The 19,542-nt window shown below is 36.4% G+C and overlaps 1 protein-coding gene across 3 annotated transcripts in view; it reads right to left on the reverse strand.

Annotated features, from left to right (window-relative positions):
* LOC100643169 (bifunctional heparan sulfate N-deacetylase/N-sulfotransferase) overlaps window positions 1-19,542 on the reverse strand; it is a 368,987-nt gene that overhangs the window by 144,063 nt on the left and 205,382 nt on the right. Inside the window, exon 1 of one of the 3 annotated variants that reach the window (XM_020864817.2) lies at window positions 18,675-19,479. The exons of the other annotated variants lie outside the window; for them this stretch is intronic. The gene's annotated coding sequence lies outside the window, so the exon portion shown is untranslated. Of the gene's footprint in view, window positions 1-18,674; window positions 19,480-19,542 lie in introns of those variants that run through there. 3 annotated transcript variants of the gene reach the window in all.

The raw sequence follows: 19,542 nt of genomic DNA on the forward strand, positions 1-19,542 counted from the left end.
GGAGAGCCAATTGGAAAATCGAAGTTAAGACGATTACACCGGTGGCCTATTACGTACGCTCGAGCAGTCGGAACGATTTGCCTAGAGCGTGGGCCAGCTATGTAATGGATTTTGGCCGTTCTCCAATGAAATCGTTTATCGATCGGGTCGATTGGTAATTTCACCACGCGTCGTGTGTATCGACTCGCGGTTAAAAGAGCAACGATTACCACGATTCGAATATCCTAACCCGCTTTTCCAAGGCAAACACCGGGTTTTTCGCCTCGCGAGTTCATTAAAACCGAGGCAACAATTTCGCAATCGGATAAACTGTATTAATGGAATTAACTCTCGTGGATCGTTCGATTACGATTTGTGTGCAGCACAAAGTTGCGTTATCACGGACAACGTGGAAAAGTAGCTGTCAAAGATCAAGGAGAATCTACGCGGAACAGACGTTTGTTTTCTATTTCGCTATTGCCTCGGTATTTTCCACTGATTGTACGTATAACCGAGCTGTTATGATTTTGCGATATTTTAAGTGCGGCTGGATCATGAAGCTTCGAAACGATCCGATTAATTAATTAATCTTCCCACGATCCTTGGATTTTTCATCGATTCCATTTTACTCGCGATTTATTAAAATGGAAAAACTTCATAATTTTCGACACGATTAAAAGAGAAACTTCGTAATTAATCTGTGATCCAAACAATAGAATTGAAATGAAAAACTATATGCGTATAATGCGCTCAGTGCAAAAATGATACAAGAGCATTTATCCAACACTTCAAACTAATAAGTAAAGAAAGCGATATATAAAATCTATTTTTATCTACATAATTTTGTTTTAATTTCCCAGGGCTACGTTCTTAACGTAGATCTACTTTTATCTACATTTGCATGTATGTATCGTGTCGTAATTAATTACGTAAAGTATTTAAGCGTTCGCACGAATATAATTTTTTTTCATCTTGACAAAAGTAGTTTCAATTTACATATATTTAATAAAAGCCAAGAATTCAGAGGTTGAAGGTTAAGGCGCTTTAAATTCGTTCGTGTCAAAATGTAAAGGAAGCAAAACGACGAATTGGAAACCTGTGGGCGAGAAACGGAACAGGAAGGAGAATTTCGAGGGTTTGCTGTGCAAAACGTACTGTTTGTCGCTCAGAAATAAAAACTGCCACCAGTGATGGAGTTGCAACGTTGCGGAAAGAAAAACGGCCGATGTCTGTGCAAAGAGCAAAAAAAGAAACGGAGCAAGAATCAAACCAGACCGAAAATAGGTCCCGTGAAAAATTGACCCTGGACGTTTTTCGTTTTCGCTGTGACGTAGGTAGGAAAAGGCAACAAATTACGTAGGGAAGCGAGAATGTTTAATAACCTTCGACATTTCGACCTGTTTTCCATTCCTTTTCTCTCTGCTCCATCATTTATTATACTCGAACCCGAACACAGGACAAAACAATGGAAAAGCAGAAGGTCTGTTCCATAACGTGTAATGAATCGGTTCTATTGTAAAATTTAATTACGTTTTCGATAATCGACAGCTCGAATCGATTGTCCTGGAACCAAATGTAATTTGCAAACCTAATCGCTTGTTGCGGTCCGCGAGTAAGGCATAATGCCGATTTGTCAACCACATTACCGTATTTGATAAAGTTCGTATTAACGTGTTCATTAATGCTGCTCGTCGTACTTTGATAGCTATACAATGATCGTTGTTTCTAAATCGTCGACTAAATCGTCTGTTGATGTTACCTGTATACCCCATAATAATTTTGATTCAAGAGAAGCTATGTACTGCATACGGAAAATTGTCATAAACCGATTAATACAATTTAAATATAATAATGTATAATATATATAATAAGACGCGATTGATTATATATATATATATATGTACGTAATCGCCGGTAAATTTGTCAAAGTACGTCGTCAATGCTTATTTTTATTACTCGTAATTAGTCTTTGCATCATTTTCATAACAATTACGCTTTGAAAAATATATAAACCAATTATTACTAACTTTTTGTTCATGATAATCATATTGGTCATATATTTAGAACTAGCTAATAGAATATTCTAGAAATAATCTAGAAGCTAGTTATGGAATGGAATATGTATGTTACTGTATTCCTAGAAAATTTTATTTTCGCGTCTGTGTATGATAATTTTCTCACATTTCACTGTATCATTGAACAGAAGGATACATTACAAACGTGAAATTTCCCCTGAAATTCCAACGCAATTTGAGAAGTCGAGTTACCAGCTCGTTCCCTTCCGTGTAGGATGGTAATTACAAGCATTTCGAACGACGCAGAATCGGAAATCAGGTGAAAATAAACGGAAAATTCGGACAACTTTCGATGGTTTCCGTGCAAATTCCCAACAGAGGAACGAATGTGTCTAAAAATACGCGGAGAACGTGCAATTTTGGCGGAGAATCCCCGATCGAGCAACAATCCGCGGCTCGCATTCGTTCCAATTGGAATCTATGATTATTTAATTCAAGAAAATCAACATCATACGATATACACTACACGTATCACAGTTTAAATAAACTGCACCGCATCTCAATCTTGAATTTATATTCACACTGCTGGAACGTGTGTATCGTCAAGGTCTTACCCGGCAGGCCTGGAAAACTTCTGTTTTTCAAATGATTTCCATGTCTGCAAGAAGAAATCACAGACAAGCTATGGAATAAACTTGTCATCTTATTAACATAATCACCTAAGTCGATGTGAAGTAGCCAGGGACATAAGATCTTTCGACATGATTCATGAGCAAAAAAGAAAAGAGTCACGTTATGTGGAATGGATTGAGAAATCGTTCTTGTGCTTGCGATTATATTTCAATAAGAATGAGACAATACACAAACGGATAGCACAATTTTTGCTGAAGTTCATGAATCTATAGTTTATGACATAAATACCGAGATTTTATTCTTTTTTTCCGGCAATTCCGTAGTATTATTTCCGTACTCTAATTTTTCACGACCTACAATTTTTATTTATAACACGGCTATTCTCGATCGATGATCACTATTGTACTTCATTTTTGACTGCTGTATATATACTCTTAGAATAAAAAATAGTAAAAATATTTTAACGTAGCTATAAGATGAAAATTATATAATAATTATATATTAAACTTATTGTTACGTTAAATAAGTGACGAACATTTTACCCGTGCAATATAGAATTCTAACGATTTATTCCTATAACATGAAATTTTCATAAATTCATTTGAAGAACCAACAAGATGAAAAAGAGCTGCGAATATCACGACGAATATCTTGTTGGTGAAATTTCGTAGGCAGAAGGCGGATGAGTGGCCAGGTTAGTCAGCGAATTCTTCAATTCGACCCTCGGCGAGGGCCAACGACCCAGAGAGAGCGACGAATACAAGCTAAGAAGCAACGCATTACGCCTGCTGGCGATGGAGTTAACCCAGGGCAGGTAGTCGATGCACGCCAGGTATGCGTGTTACCCTCGTGTTCCTGTTACAGCTTCCTTTGTCGCTCTCACATAGCCACTCTCTGACCCTCTTTTCTCTCTTTTCTTCCCTTTCTTCTTTTCTTATTCCCTGGCCTCCTTACCAAACCTTTTTTCCGTGTTGCTGGAGCTGATCACCCGGCCAGGAACTTGTTCACTTCCCGATGCCACGAGTCTATCGGGCCGAATAAACGTCTCAAAAGGGCCAAATCGAACTGGCGGGATACAACTTCGATACTTCATCGGCTGCCTTTCGAATTAAGTGTCTTTCTGTGGCTCACACGCGAACGAACCTTTTGTAATCGATGGAAGGAAAACGTACGATCGAGATTACACGCTTCGTAACCTGTGCCAGTTTCGAGGAATTGAGAATCTGAAATCGTCCCTAGCATCTTTCTTCTTGAGGGCAGATCGTTAGAGAGGATTCATGGTTCGAGAGATACAGTGTGTTTCGTGATTTGGAATCAATAGAAAATTATCGGTACTATGGTATTTCGGTTGTGGATATTTAGAAAATATAATAAATTAAAAAACTCTTATTATATCATTCGAATTCTTCGTCATGTTTAAACTAATTATTATTGGGTGTACTCATTTGTCTTAATACATAATATAAAAATACATCTTTCGAAAATGCTGTCGAATAAATTTTTAATACATTCGTGTAATTTCTATCATTACATTCTTGAAGTACATTTCAAGAAAATAATTTACCTTTTTTACGCGATCTCTCCTCCAATCAAATAATCTCCGTCTCTCATCCTTTTAATATCATTTTGTATCGAAATTCTATTTTATTACAAAATCTTCGATCGCTTTGGACGGTGAAAGACGACAGATTATAACTTTTGCAGAATTCTGTACTGTGTCTGATATACGAGAAGATTGATCTTAGCGAAACAATAAAAAGGCATTTACGTAACCATAATTCCTCAATTATGCGAGAACGACGAAAACGCGATGAAACGTAGTTTCACGATGATCTTAATTCACGGACAAAGAAAAGCTAGCTGCAAATCAATTCAATACGTATCATTATATCTCATTGTTCATAATTAACACGTTTTATGACTACTTAATTGGCGTCGCGAGTCTATTCGCTTTTTGCATACACTTTCACGATTCCTTTTTCGATTATTCATTGTCTCGTACGATATAATTGATTAGAAGATTCAACTTCCTTAGAAGTAACAGTGAACGAAATTCACCACGAGATTATGAATATCTTTGCAAATTTATATTTTTACGAACTTATGAGTAAATTAAATATTTCATAAATGCTTGCGTATTCTTCTTTGCATATTCATATCTACTATTCTATACGTATAAATTTTGCGTAAATGCATAAATATTCCTGATCTGCTTTTGTTCACTGCTTTTAATTGAAGATCAGTTAATTCGTCAATTGAATTGACAATGCCTTGAATACTGAAATTCCTTTAATTGGAGAAAAATTACACGCGCAAGGATTACAACTAACACAACTGAATTTTTATATTATTCATTCCTAACTCTATGACTGGGGAATCTTCCAACTATGATCCGGCCCAGTTAACACTTTAAAAAATGATTTTGCTCGTTGTTGTATATTCGAATTTAAAATTTTTAATAGAGAATTAACTGAACTGTATTTGCTTGTTAGCAATTATTAAAATTATTACAGTCAGTGTACTAATTTTTATTTAAAGCTTCAAAATTTTTAATAATTATTAGAAACAAATGGTTTGGTATAATACAATGCGTGTAATGATATACTAATACTATACAATAATACAGAGGCAAGCAAATAAAATACAACGTACCAAATATAAAAGACTACATGACTTCCAAGTCGCACAGCATTAACTTTATTTTAAGGTTAAGTATTAGAGTTTCGAAAGATTCCAGCTGCTAAACTTCTCTCCTATTTTCAGGAAACTTCCAAGACTCTGCTACCTTATTCCCCCTCCCCTCCTCCTCCTCACTCTCTCTCTTTCTCTTTCGATCTTTTTTCACTTTTTTGTTAGAGACACATTTCACGTAGACATAAAGTAGGTGGAGAACACGGGTTGAAAAATACGCTCGATGACAGAAACGTCAGGGCTCAAAGCGGAGGTCCATTAGACAAAATGCGGCAGCTGCAGAAACGGAATGGCTACTCGTGCATCTTCTTTGAGCTGGCTCTCTTTCGCTGGCACACATTAGTTAACGCGATTACATCGGCGGAGGTAATATACCGCCTCGGGATCCGCGTCAGAGATGCAAACGTACGATTCTTATTAAGCTGATTACGCTCATTAACTAATGTACGCTTTGTAACACGTCGTTGATCAAAGTCGCTAGAGAAAGAGACCCACTGTACTGGGAATATCGGGAAGAAAGATAAATCAGTGCAATGCTCCAACACCGTCAAGATCGAGTTGGCGATTGGAACCGCTGGAAACTTTCCTGTTTCCTCGTAACACCTTATGGCGAAGGATATAATTGATGGCGCAGGATATGACTCCAAAGTTTTACACGGCGAATATGGAAGTGTAAAGGTTTCAAAGTTCCAAGGGAAGAATTAGTAGCAGTGATTTATATAGTGTTAGCGAGTGTACACGTATTTTTTATTAGGGTGGTCGAAGTAGTGGAACGTACGATAAAAAGCAGTGGTTACTCGAAGGTTACGAGAAAAGTCATTAATTTATAGATATATTATTAACAAATGTACGCGTATTTTTATCAGGTTAGTCGAAATAATGGAATGTTTAAAAAGGACAGAGTCGTGATTCTAGGATTTCAATAGAGGGATTAACATCGATGGTTCGTGTATTTTGAGCGAGTGTACGCATACTTTGATTAGAATAATCGAAATAACAGTTTGTTAAGAATAGTAGATAAAGCGTATCAGTTTGTTTCACATTTTCAATATACAAGTTCAAGTTTGCTAACAGATCTGAATAAATGAAATAAATACGATGATTGTGCACTAGTAAACTAAGAGTTTCAACAAGGATCTCATCAAGAAGCAAACAAGAATTTCGAAAGTTTCCTCATAAAATCGTAACCTAACGAGCACCGTTCTCAGAGAACTTCTAAAAGGAACTTAATCCACGACTCAGCAAAGTTAATTAGAAAATCACTTTCGTCTAATAGAACGAGAACAAAGTGCAACTAATCTCCATTATTCTTTGCATTTGCATAAGCTATTTTTCGCAGCGTGAAACGGATCAGTTTACAAAATAGCACGATGAACACGAAGAAGTCAATGAAGGAAATTCAAACTGGAGAAAGAGAATGGACTCGCTTAAGAAGGTAGAAGCAGAGGACTCGATTACTTCTGGTGGAATCTCGTGCTCGAGGGTCAAAAGTGGCTGGTGAATTCCAAGCTGAGACGCGCGAGCAACGCTGAAAATTTGCATGTAGCGGATAAAACGACGCGTGGCAGAGATGGTCCGCCCAAAGAAAACCATTCAAACTTTTCGTATCACGCCGCCGGAAACTTTCAGGGACGAAGATGACCGTGAAAGGAAGAACCGTACTGCCAGGCAAGGAAAAAAACAAGAAAGAAAAATGGAAGGGACCGAGGGAAAACCGAGATGAAGAAACCGAAACGAGAGGAAGAAACGAAGCTCCTCTTGAGGAAGAAGTTCGAAAAGCGTGTTACGACAGGCTGAAAGCGTCTAGTTATTGGCACACTGGGCTATGGATTCGCTGAGATAAAGAAAGACTTAAGAAGAAAGTGCACTGGTTTGTTTCTTTGTAATCTTGTGTTGAAACGCAATACTGAGTGTTTCGAAGAACGCTCGTTGTTAATAGAGAAAAAAAGGAATATTCTACTATCTAAGTACTGGTTTGAAGAACCCGAGGGATAGTCACAGTGGTTGGTTTGAAAGCAGCATATTTCTTACTAACTATGAAGTTTCTACTAGAGATATCTTAATTGACTGTTGAATTGAACTAATAATAGAACGTCTGTTACATACAATATATACATAGTTTAGGTACTATTTAACAATGCTAATATAATAGTAATATAATATAATTTACAATAATGTAATAACATAATGTAGAATATATTTCTGCATACTCGGTTTGGGCAGACTAGATTATTTATATAGATGTAGTTTATTATTCTGGGATTAACAAAAAAAAAAAAAAATTCGAGACCTATCAACGTCTTTATTTTATGCAATTACATATTCGTTAAGTCAAATATTCGAGACTTTTCCCAATAAAAGTGTTGGGAACATGACACATTTACACTGTACATGTGAATGTGTGTGTAAGCGTCAGAAGGCGTCCAGGCCTTAGTTGGGACAAAAGACAATAGTCAGACAATAGAAGTATCTGGAAGAATCGGTTGACAACAAGCGTGCGTGCGAGTAAGATTTCGAGGACTTTAGAGTATAAGATATATGTATAACTGTTGTGTGTTAAATAAAGGAAATTATTTGTATTTCCGAATCCTTCCTATATCTTTACAAAAAGTAAAAATTTAATGATGAAATTTCGTTTGATTCGTCAATGACCCAGTTAAAAGTCACAAATATTGGCACAGTGAAAAAATTCGTGTATGGTTCCAATAGACGTCGCTCAATTATTTGTCCGCGAGTCGCATTTGTTGTCGTGCGCAAGCTTTATAGCGGATAAAAAGAGCGATATTCAAGTGTTGCTTCAACAGCAGACTTTTGTGCGTTGATAGTTTTTGCATTGCAAAAAAGCATTCCGAAAATGAGCGAAGAAAAGATTCATTTGCGTCGTGTCATGCTCATGAATTGCGGAAAGGAATCATTCTTTCATACACAATGACGTTGTGCTTAATTTATTGCGAAATAATTTCCGATTTCCAACTGAAGAAGTTACAGCGAAGGTTTTTTATTGTGCGAAGAATTGACGCGCTGCCTTGATAAACGTCCTTTCTACATCAGTTGTCACCGTTATATTCTTAGAGCGTGACATTTTCAAAATCTTTTTTTACATTGTAATAATTGTCAAAATACTATCTTGTTGAGATAAGAATCGAATATCGCTCTTTTTATTCGCTATGAAGTTTGCACATGCAACAAATGCGTCTTGTAGAAAAATAATTTAGTAACATCAATTGGAATCCAGCAGGAACTTTTCCGCTGATTTAATATGTATTTTAGAATTGATTTAGAAATATTAATTTTGATTTAATACTTCTCAAAATATTCAATCTTGTTAAGCGATACGTTTTAGAACAGGGAATACATAGTTGGCAATGTAACAGGCGTCGTTCAGACGTTCTAAACTGTTAAAGGGTTAAGCATCAATTAATCAATTTCAAACATAGCGAAGTTTTTTATCTAACTACAAAGAAACTAAGTAACAGAAAGTCTAGCTTGACAATAAATATACTTCTCCTGTCAGCGATAAGTGTGTCGAGTTAATTACTCAAGTGCAAACATACTACATGTTTTCATCTCGGCAAGAAAAAGTTAATCAATAAAATATCCAACGCATGCTTCTAAAATGCATGTATTTCTGTCAACAGCGTTGAACATTAATTAATCAAATTCAAACAAACAACAATTTTTAAGCTAACTAAAAAAAGAGATCTAACGTTTCTAATTTAAGAAACCTTGAGTTTCATAAAGTTAACCGAAACAACGTGTACTTCGAAAATATACTACCTGTGCACAGTAATCATTTAAACGATAAAATCATTAAAAAAAAGATAATCCACACAATATCTAATTTAAAAATACATGATACTTTACAACTTAGAACAAAGATGTATGAATTCTTCTATCCACAGCATCTCAAAGCCAAGTAACGTATTTACGAACATTTTGTTCCAAAATCTAATCTTCTTCAAAATTTCATAATATGTTTCTATGTGATAAAGACCATAAGCTAACTAGAACTTCGGAAATGGGTTCTAAACACGGAGCAAAGCTCCGAAAACGAGATTCGCCGACAAAGACGCGGGGTGCACGCATCATGACAAAGAACATCGTTTCTGGAACTCGAAGGGGAACTCGAAACACGTCTAAATCGATGACACGCGTGCCGTCGAATTCAAGTTCCTATGGTGAATGGGAGATAATTTGCCGCAAAGGGGCGAACCTTTCGATTGCATCGATAATGAAATTCGCTAAGTTGCCTCAACGGCGAACTGAGAGACACTGACTAACAGCAATTCTGGAACGTAGTTATTAACCCTTTTACATACGAGTGCGTCTTTAACTGTGTTTATTTAGCAATCAATCATTTTAGACGAGAACTATGTGAAAGAAATCTGTACCAAAGATATTGAGTATTAGATAGATGTTCAAGGAAAAATGTGTTGCGTGCAAATTTGATGCGTGTTATTCTGATAATACCTTACAATAACACATTTCCTATTTGGGAGAATATTGCATATCGAAGTTGTGAAAATGTATTTTATGGAAATTTTATTCATACCCTATCGGTTTAATAATATATTTTCTGTACAAAATAAAATAATGTAGGGGAAATACGGCGTTTCGTGCAAATTTTTCCGGAATATCTGATGGTAACAACATATTTTTCATTTGGACGAAATTACATAATGTAGAGTGCCAGGTGAAATATAATTTTATTCACATCATTCGAAGATAGTAATATATAACGATATTGTTTAGTTTCTGTATTCATGCTCAAATTATGATATTTGGTAAGAGCAACTTTTGAAAATTATTTTTCTTCTGATCCATGTATTTCTTATCCATGAATGACAATAAAATAAGCTCAGTCGTATAAAATGCGAGCTCTAGAGGAGACATGCATGTAATTAAGCACAATTGAAGCAAGACTAACAACGAGACAGCATTAAGAGCGAAGACGAAACGCAGTGAATACAGGGCAAGAAGCAAGAATATGACAAGTACTTATAGTTCGTCACGCAAGTATCTTCCCACAAAGATAAATATTCACAATCAGTAAAATTTAATATTTGATAACGATTAAGCGTAACGATAGAAGCTACAAATCATTGAGAAATAAAATATACGTAGAATAATAATAAAGATAATAAAATTATTTATCACTTGTGATCTAATCACACATTTTATATTTTAGCGCCGCTTACTATTTTTGATTCTATTGTATATTTTATTTCCCTTTACATACCATTTAACTTCATATTTTACTTTTTATTGACAAAATCTTCGATAAATTCGCTGAAATAAAGGTACGATGTCATTTATTCGACGACACTTGTTCGTACAGACTTAAGATCGAAAGAGTGAGATACTCGCGATCGATCAATCGTAACTCCCCAAGATCCACTATCGCGAGAGTTGGAGGAACTCGCGAGCGTTCGCCTGTCGTCTTTCATTGAGAACGAATGCGACCGGGACGAGGTTATCGGGGTCGAACGTAATTCACGGTGACGCTGGCACGAATATCGCATTAAGAACGCCGCCGTCTAGGCTCGCTTACTGGTCACTAGGCCAGGCGAAATAAACGCTTCTTGCTTTTCGCTTTCTCGAGTCGGGGAGTCTAACTGTTTGGGTGCGTAGGATGATTCGAAGTAATGGCTTTAATAGATCGCGTTTGATGGATTCGAGGGAAGTCAACGATCGTTTATCGTCGATAAAAGAAAGACATTCAGGGCTATGTGGTTTATTCGTTCCTATTTCGGTGAACGATGTGCTTGTTTAGATCAAATATTAATTACACATATATTATATATACTGTTTTTTGTATAATGTATGGCTTGTGTTATTATATCCAGTGAAACTTATCCCACGGATTATGGTTTCAATAAAAATTTGTTTGTTATTTTTGTATTTAGAGGTAGGATCACGATAGCTATTATTTTATTCTTTGGATAAATCTATCACATCGTTCTGAGCTGAAAAACCTTTAGTACACTTTCTTACATGGACTAGGGATAAAAAAAAAGAATATCTTAAATCTATCGATTATATCTAGAACTATCTTTTAGTTACTATTTATTGTAACTAGTGCATCTGCATATTGATGGCGAGCGCGAACTCACGTTGTCATTTCCAACAAATTTCGTTCATTTACAAACGAAAGGTCTATAATCATTTAGATTCTTAACTATCCTAAGATTAATTCTGTACTTTCAATTTCGTGCTACGGTCTTTCCTAAAACATCATAAATTTAGGAATATAGAAATTCTAAGATCATCGGAGAGCATGGAAGAGTTAAACGACTAATAGGAACATCGTAAAAGAACAGTTCAATATAGCGAAAAGTGAATTTACGTTACGATGGATTCAGAACAAACCACATATAAACAGAATCAATCATCTAATCGACTGCACCGATGAATTTTTGTATTTACAATCCAGTAGGGAAATCGCTTCACGATAAAGTAGTTTCTTTGAAACTCTTCGTACGATTTCTATTAAGGAGATAAGTTTGTGCTCATCGTCCTAGAACAGCCATCGTATATTTGCATTTCAAAGACGTTCGAAGCTCCCAACGTAAACGGTTTCCATTTCGAAATTGATTTCGCCGGTATTGCGGCTTCATCAGAAGCATATTGATACAGAATTTTAATTCTTCGAGTAAATAGCGATTCGAGCCCATAACTCTTTATTATTCCACCATGCTTACCACTTAAATTCTACATTTGATGCCGACTAACTTTCTATGAACAAGTACACAGGATCATGAGACTATTCAAATATTTATATATCGTCTTTTATGAGCCCATTGCGTGTGTTACAGAAACGTGAAATTTCATTAGCGATATAACAAGACTCGACTATCGTCATTGCACCGGCAACGTTGAAAATAAATTTGAAAATGTACATAGAAATTACAAAATACTTAGTGGAAGTATATATGTCGTATAGATATTCTTAAACCTTAAATATTCAAATTGAATATTCAATATTCAATATTTAATATTCATTTTTAAGACATATATGTTTAAGATATGTTAAGACATTAATTTTTTTCGTAAATGTGTTGCCTCATTATAGTGCTAATAAAATTTCAAAATGTTTTATGTAGCACACAGTATACGAACATAAAGATTCTGTACGGTGAGTGTTTCATGATTCAGTGTATCCTTGGCGTCTCCAACCTCGATATATTTTCTTTTCTTGCCGACTAACAGTCTTTGCTGTTGGCTAGAATTTCAGTTTTGTCAAATTGAATCTCCGTAGCTGGACGACGTTCTGCCACGGTAAACTTCGCACACGTAGTTCGTTTTATAGGCGCATCTCTGTTCTCTTGTTTTCGTTACCTGCACTGGATAACGCGGTGCAAAAACAAGTCGAACGGTATCAATTCGAGCGCGAATTTCCGTAGCTACCAGGAAAATCCTACGAAGCGAACGACCAACTCTCGTTGGTTCATTAAAACGTGAAACGGTAAACAAATAAGATGTGAAATGCTTGTAAAACGATGCGAGAAAAAATATTGGAAGATCTCCTGGATGGATGCGTTAAACGTGTCATTGGAAAAACTCGTTGTTGGTTTTTTGTGATAATGAAATATTTCCACGTTGCTAGATTTATAAACGGCTTAAAATATCGATGAGACGATTAACAATATTATTATGTTTGAATTAAAATTTTCCGCGCCTTAAAGCAAACATCTAACATTATCGCGATATTTTAAATTCAATAAAATTGTAGAATTTCAGTAGAAGAAAAAATAGTGAAGGAAAAATTATGAAACGATTATTTATGCGCAAATTATGAAACGAAATTATGGAATAACGAATTATGAAATGAAAAATTGAAACTAAAATACTGTAACAAGACAACGATTAGCTCTTAGTAATGACCGTCCTTAAATTGAAAGAAAATACCCCTATTTCTCCCGGAGTGTGAAATATTTTACATCGGATTGATACACATTGTTATTAATAAACTACTTTGTATGCACGAAAATAAATCGGGACAAGGTTCCTAACCGCAAGGGTGGCTATGTTACATCGTATTTTGTTTCGAACCAATCCTCTCTTTTGGGGCTGATTCGAAAGCTACTGAATCTTTGATGGGACTTCGTGTCGTTACTTGGGATACAGAAGGGAAATAGATTTAATACCATGCCTAGACGTCCCTCCCAGACTACAAACGGTGTCTTAGAATTCCCTTCCACGCCTCACTATTAGTATTCTCTCCCTTCAACTATATCCGCCTTCCTTTCTGTCCTACCCTTCGCGGACTATCCCGCAGATGCGGAATTTTTACTACATCCCCGCAGTGTAGATCTCGACGAGGAGGGTTCGTACGCCGTTGTATTAAAGGCGAACGCTGTTTAAAGCCGACCTAACTACCGAGAATACCCATCGAACCAACCAAGTTCTCGTATAAGGAAGTCGTCGATTGACTTTCACACCGTCACGCTTCGCTTTGTTCAACTTGATCGTTTAGGATGTTCTTGTGTGTCGTTTGAATCTTATCATTTAATTCTTTAACATTTCCTAGATGGGTGTTTCGTTTAACAGAGACCAGAAGGATACAATAGCATTGTCTGTAATTTACTCAAATTTGAAAAAAGATAGATTAAACATAATCCTTAGAGTAGAATAATTAAATAAGTTCATTATCGTTGATTTTCTGATTTTTGTATTTTATTCGATGATTAAGAGAAAGTGTCGCAATACAATGAAGTTGAAATGGGAAATAACATTTTTTGGAAATGAGTGATAGATTTACGAAGGTTTATAGAAATTTAATGGTATAATTGATCGTGTGATGAATCAATATTTTTGGGACGTTCGAAAGGGTGGCGAAGAATTGTTTTTAATCTCAAAATGAAATAAAATTGCAATTTTGATAATGCGCGAGTGCATTGACAGGACGAATCATTTAAAATTTCAAATTTGGGAATTGTTTCAGGAAAGCTGAAAAACCTGACTTCTCACACTTTTCATACGTGATCTGTTTTATGATATGAACGTTTTATGATGTATCTAAGACTATGTCAATATAATAAAGAAACCTATTACAATACTACAAGTTTACTGAGTGTACATATGACTCTGCTTGTGAAGAAAGAAGGATTATCAATTAAATTGCTAGTATAAGAGACAGTACAAGAAAAAACACGGTTTCAAATCAAAAGAATAGCATCTTGCCTGTCTGAACCATGAAGCCTCGCATTACCCAGATAAGAAACGCCAGTAAAAGAGAACAGTGCTCGAAAACTAGAGTCCTTGAAGCTTTTACGACTCCGTTCTCAGTGAAACTATCGGGAATTTCAGTCGGCGTTAGAGACCTTCCCTTCTCGCAGTTAGATCAACAGCTAAGAGCCGTGTAACTTAAACAAACGACACCTGAAAATACACTTCGGCATTGTCGTGTGTCTCGACGAGGCAACACAGCGACCAGCTACGACTAGCGTAACAAAAATCGACTGGCAACCTGAGCGTAAACTTCGACACGCTCCTCAGACACACTCGAGCTAACAAAAGGCCAAAGAAGCTTCTACGAACATCTCGTCGATTTTTCCACGATTTTTCCTTCCATAAAAGAAATAGAAGATTGCCACTCGCGCACATATTCTACGTCTACATATTCTCTCTCTCTCTCTCTCTCTCTCCCTCTCCCTCTGGAGTTTTCTACGTTAGCTTCTTCTGATGCATCTTTCATAGCCAAAGACTTAGCGTGTGTTCCGCATTAAAGCGTCGCGCGCCTAATTTCGCATTCAGATTGTCATTTTCGCGTTGCAACGCAGCGTCTCGCGATACTCGTAAATGGAACCTATTACGGGTCTCAGCAACGAATGCAACAAAACTCTTTAATCTTGACGTTCAAAGGCTCCTTCTCATCCTTCTTTTCTATGCAAAATACGAAACAGCCACCGTAAAACCGTTTCCCGTTTAATGAACGGACATCTCGGTCAGCAACAAAAACAAAAGAAGAAAAGAAGAAAGAGAAGAAAACACCTGGCTTTAAAAACGTAGCAACAATCTAGAGAAGGAGAGAAAGAGAGGCCAGGCAGAGGGTCTAATAACGAAACTAATATCCGTGTTTCCAACGGATAATGGCTCGAGTATCGCGTTATTACGTTCAATTGAACCGTGTTACGTGGAACATCGCTCCGGTAAATTTTTCCTTTTTTTTTTCCTCTTCGTTTTTTAAGGAGCTCGTCCTTTAATGGGTCTACGATGTTCGAACACGAGAGATCGGTCGGAGATTTAATAACTACAGCTCATCCGATGCACCGTTATAATACGTAATTTAGTTCTTTATGTAGAGATAACGAGCAAAGAGATAACGAGATTATACTGTTTTGGTTTAAAAGTAAAAATCGCATCTTACACAGAAGTTAAAGGACAGGTTATCCAGGACATTTTTCTTGTCTCTGGAATGGTATTCTTAGTTTCAAGAAAGGGAAGAGGACGGTTACCACGATACGTGGAAATAGGTTTTCGTATTCCCTGGGCGATAAAAGAAACAGGTGAATTCGATTTTCCATAAAACTTTAAATTTCCATGTCACACGGCTTTCTTTCCTGGGAATGCTTGGAATGTTTGAAAACGTTTTTAGTCTTTCATTGCCTAGGAGTATAACAAGTGGGCGGTAAAACGAACCGGTAGTTTCAGGATTTAATGTATGCAAGTTTCTTTAATGACTAGGAAACGCGAGTTGTGCCTGCTTGAATTCAGGAAGTATTTAGAGAGCCATCAAACACGAAATTCGCACATAGAAATTAGGGTAAAAGTGGGAATCTCGAATTTTATTAACAAGAAACGTAAGGTTTAAAAGTTTCATCACGAATTGGGAAAAGATTAACGATGACCAGGAAGTTATCAATTACTTTGACAAGTGATTCTTTCTGAAACTTTTCTTTATTATTGCAATGGAATTTATATAGGCATTTTAATGCACTGGAAAGATATGGTCCAACGTGGAAGAGAATGATAATTATTCACAGATAAACTGATGGGTTGAACGAGCACACATATATAATATTATCTACTCTTTATATCGCTAGGTTTTTTAAATAGATGATCACTGCTGTATAATCATATCTTTGCTTCAATAAATCTTCAATTTCATAAGCTCTGCAAAAGTTATCGCGAAATGCCTTTTACTACGGATAACAAATTTCATTATTTGAATATGAAACACTTCGATTTTAAATTTCGTTACAGCTATCATGATTCCATGTCTCTCGAAACGTTTCTTTCAATTTTCCACATAATAATTGAACGCCATATACACTATACACGGCATAACATATACCAAACATATAATAGAAATAGTTAAACGAAATTTCAATCTGAATATGAACAAAAAACGTTACTTATTTGTCTATAAGATTCTTACATTTCATATCTCCGTGTCTCAATAACATGTAGGAATTCTACGAGCACGAGAACTACGTGTAACTTCGTAATTCGACCGATAGGTTCTATCTACAAGAAGGCAACGATAATCACGTGACCATACGACACATGCGTGGCATTATCAGTTTCTTCACAGACGTATTTTTCTGCGAACAGTCGAATATGTATACACATTATCTATACGTAATTTTAAAGAGACAATGTATCGAGATGCAATTATTTTTCATGCCAGTTCCGTCATCACGTGACATCATCTCCAAGTAAACGATTGTATATACCAAGCACGTAATGTGATCATGTAATGTATAAGTGTCTCATTACGGTCTTCAAGGTTTCTCTATTTTAATTAGAATGGAACAAACTCTATATATGGAGTTATTTTTCATTTGCGAAAAACTTATATTAAGTTTAAAACCTTCAAATATTAAATACAACATATATATATACATTTGGCGAATAGTATTAGTGTAATGTTTGCTAATCTTCTCTAAGTCGTCATTCACTTTTGCGATAGACAAATAATTTACGATTAGATACATTTCATAGAAAGGAATTTCTGATAGGATTAAAATTATTGTTATCAGTTAGAGCGCTCTCCTATAAAGAAAGTTTCCTGTTGAAAATAACTGTGATTTTACGTAATAGAAAATAACAGCTCAGAACTATACGTACCATTTAATTAACCGAATCTGAATGCACTATGTTCACTAATTCAGATATTTTGAAAATGGATTAACATTTTTCCGTAATTAAAGTAAATGCGTCTTAACTAGATTTTCCGGTAGCACATTTTGTTCTACTACAGTTAAATGTAACATATGAATGTCAAAATGTACCTCTAGAACGAGAATCATATGATATGGAAATATATTTTTTGAATATAATAATATCATCGTATTTGAAATAAAAATTTTGATTTAAAAATCCAATTAAAACATTTCGTATGGTGCATAAAATATCGTAAGATATTTACGTATTTTCTACAGGAATATCTGAACCTCTCAGAAATCAGACTGATTAACTCTACCTTCTGCAAATTTCTCAATTTCCATAAGCTTTTTATTGCAAAAAGATTCAAAGGAAATTATTTAAAAATTGTAAAATTCGACATATTTTTCTTTACTTTCCAACTTATAAAGTTAATCAATATTAATTCTGACCAGCTCGATATTTTGTCTTTCGATTCTTTTCACTTCGAACAAGTAGAAGATAGTCGTTTATGTTACAAATCAACATCATTAACTGTTAAAATTTTTCCATCAAAATGTTTTAATCTTAAGCGATGGTATTCATTCTAACACATTATACATTGAATTGATATAAAACACTTTCGCAAATCATTTTATCGAAACGCGCAAAAATCAGAATGCAACTATTCTGTTTGCACGTAGCATTGCTTAAACAACTCAATCGATACACCATCTGCGATAACAGTAGCAAATATATTAATCTAATATGTAGCTAACGAAGATACTGAAATGCATACACGTATTATATAATCAAGTGTCGCAAATAGCTTATTGTGTATGAATCACTTGAAACAAAACGTCGAATGGCAACCGCGAAGAGTTAAGCCCGGGAATATTCAAACGATCGCGGAGACTAGCTACCAACTGCTCGATACTATACGCATTCATAATTCCAGGAATAAATTTCAGTGAGGAAAGCGGGACGAAATTGCGTCAGACAGATAACAACGGAGCGCGATATGTAGGCATTTAAAAGGACCGCGCTTGTTTACACTCTGGCCGAGCCGACGTACACACATGGCTCTCGTCTCTTTTTGCCAGGCGAGAATTACGCCGACGGCCAGACGCTTCATGTAGAGACATCTCTACACGAGTTTCACTCAGTCATGCGACAACACGGAAATTTCCTATTGATACAGTTATTTTGATTTTTTGCTCTCGTTAGTTAACAGGGATAGAAGATAAACAATAGATCATTTCAACATACCAGTAAAGAAAAACAGTCGATTCCAAGAAGCCAGCGGCTGAGTTGATACTTCAAACCAAAAACACGAACACGTAACCTTCAACGAAACAGCTTTCTAAGAAATGTTTCCCTCGTTGTTGGGACAAGATTCGTTGCTGGATGGTCAAGTCCTTTTTCCTATAAGCTGCCCACTGATCTTTCTTTTCTTCCCAGATTCACTATCCTTCCTCTTCTCTCTTTACCTGTTTCTTTCACATGTTCACACGGAAAAACGTCACCCAAATGTTCACGCCAGGACGCATAGTAGTTTTCCGCTCCCTTCTGTTCTTTCCACGCTTCCCGTCCTCGTTCCGTTGCAAGACGCACGAGCACACACGGCTGTCACGCGACGCACTTTAGGCGCGATCACGACGAGAATCACGGTATATAATAGGCGCACGATCAACAACACAACTAAGCACGTTCGTCTCGATATTATTACAAGCTTAGAGTATAAACGATACGAAAAGAGACGAGATTCTGCGTCACCGCGGCCACGAAACGAACAGAGTTACGTCTCGGCTCATCTTTGTCTTTGGAGGTTAGGTTCGAGTATCTGGCGTCTCTTTCGCTCGCTCGGAAATGCACGCGTATACAGACACTTGGCCTCGGGATTAGTTTCGAATGGTTCTGACGACGACACACAGACAGCATGCACCACCGCGACGCGAGAACACGACCGACTGCGCTCGTCTCTAGCTCGGTAGAACCGGCGAAAAACTACGAGAAAATCCAGCCATGCTGACTGCGCGACCGGCGTCAGACTGCCGCGAGGACAGAGCGGGGATTCAGTTGAGTGGCATCGCCCGACAAGCGGGGTCCCCCTCCTTCTGCTTCACTCGACCGCCGG

Source organism: Bombus terrestris, chromosome 10 (genome assembly GCF_910591885.1).
Source record: "Bombus terrestris chromosome 10, iyBomTerr1.2, whole genome shotgun sequence".
In the NCBI taxonomy this organism is placed as follows: Eukaryota; Metazoa; Arthropoda; class Insecta; order Hymenoptera; family Apidae; genus Bombus; species Bombus terrestris.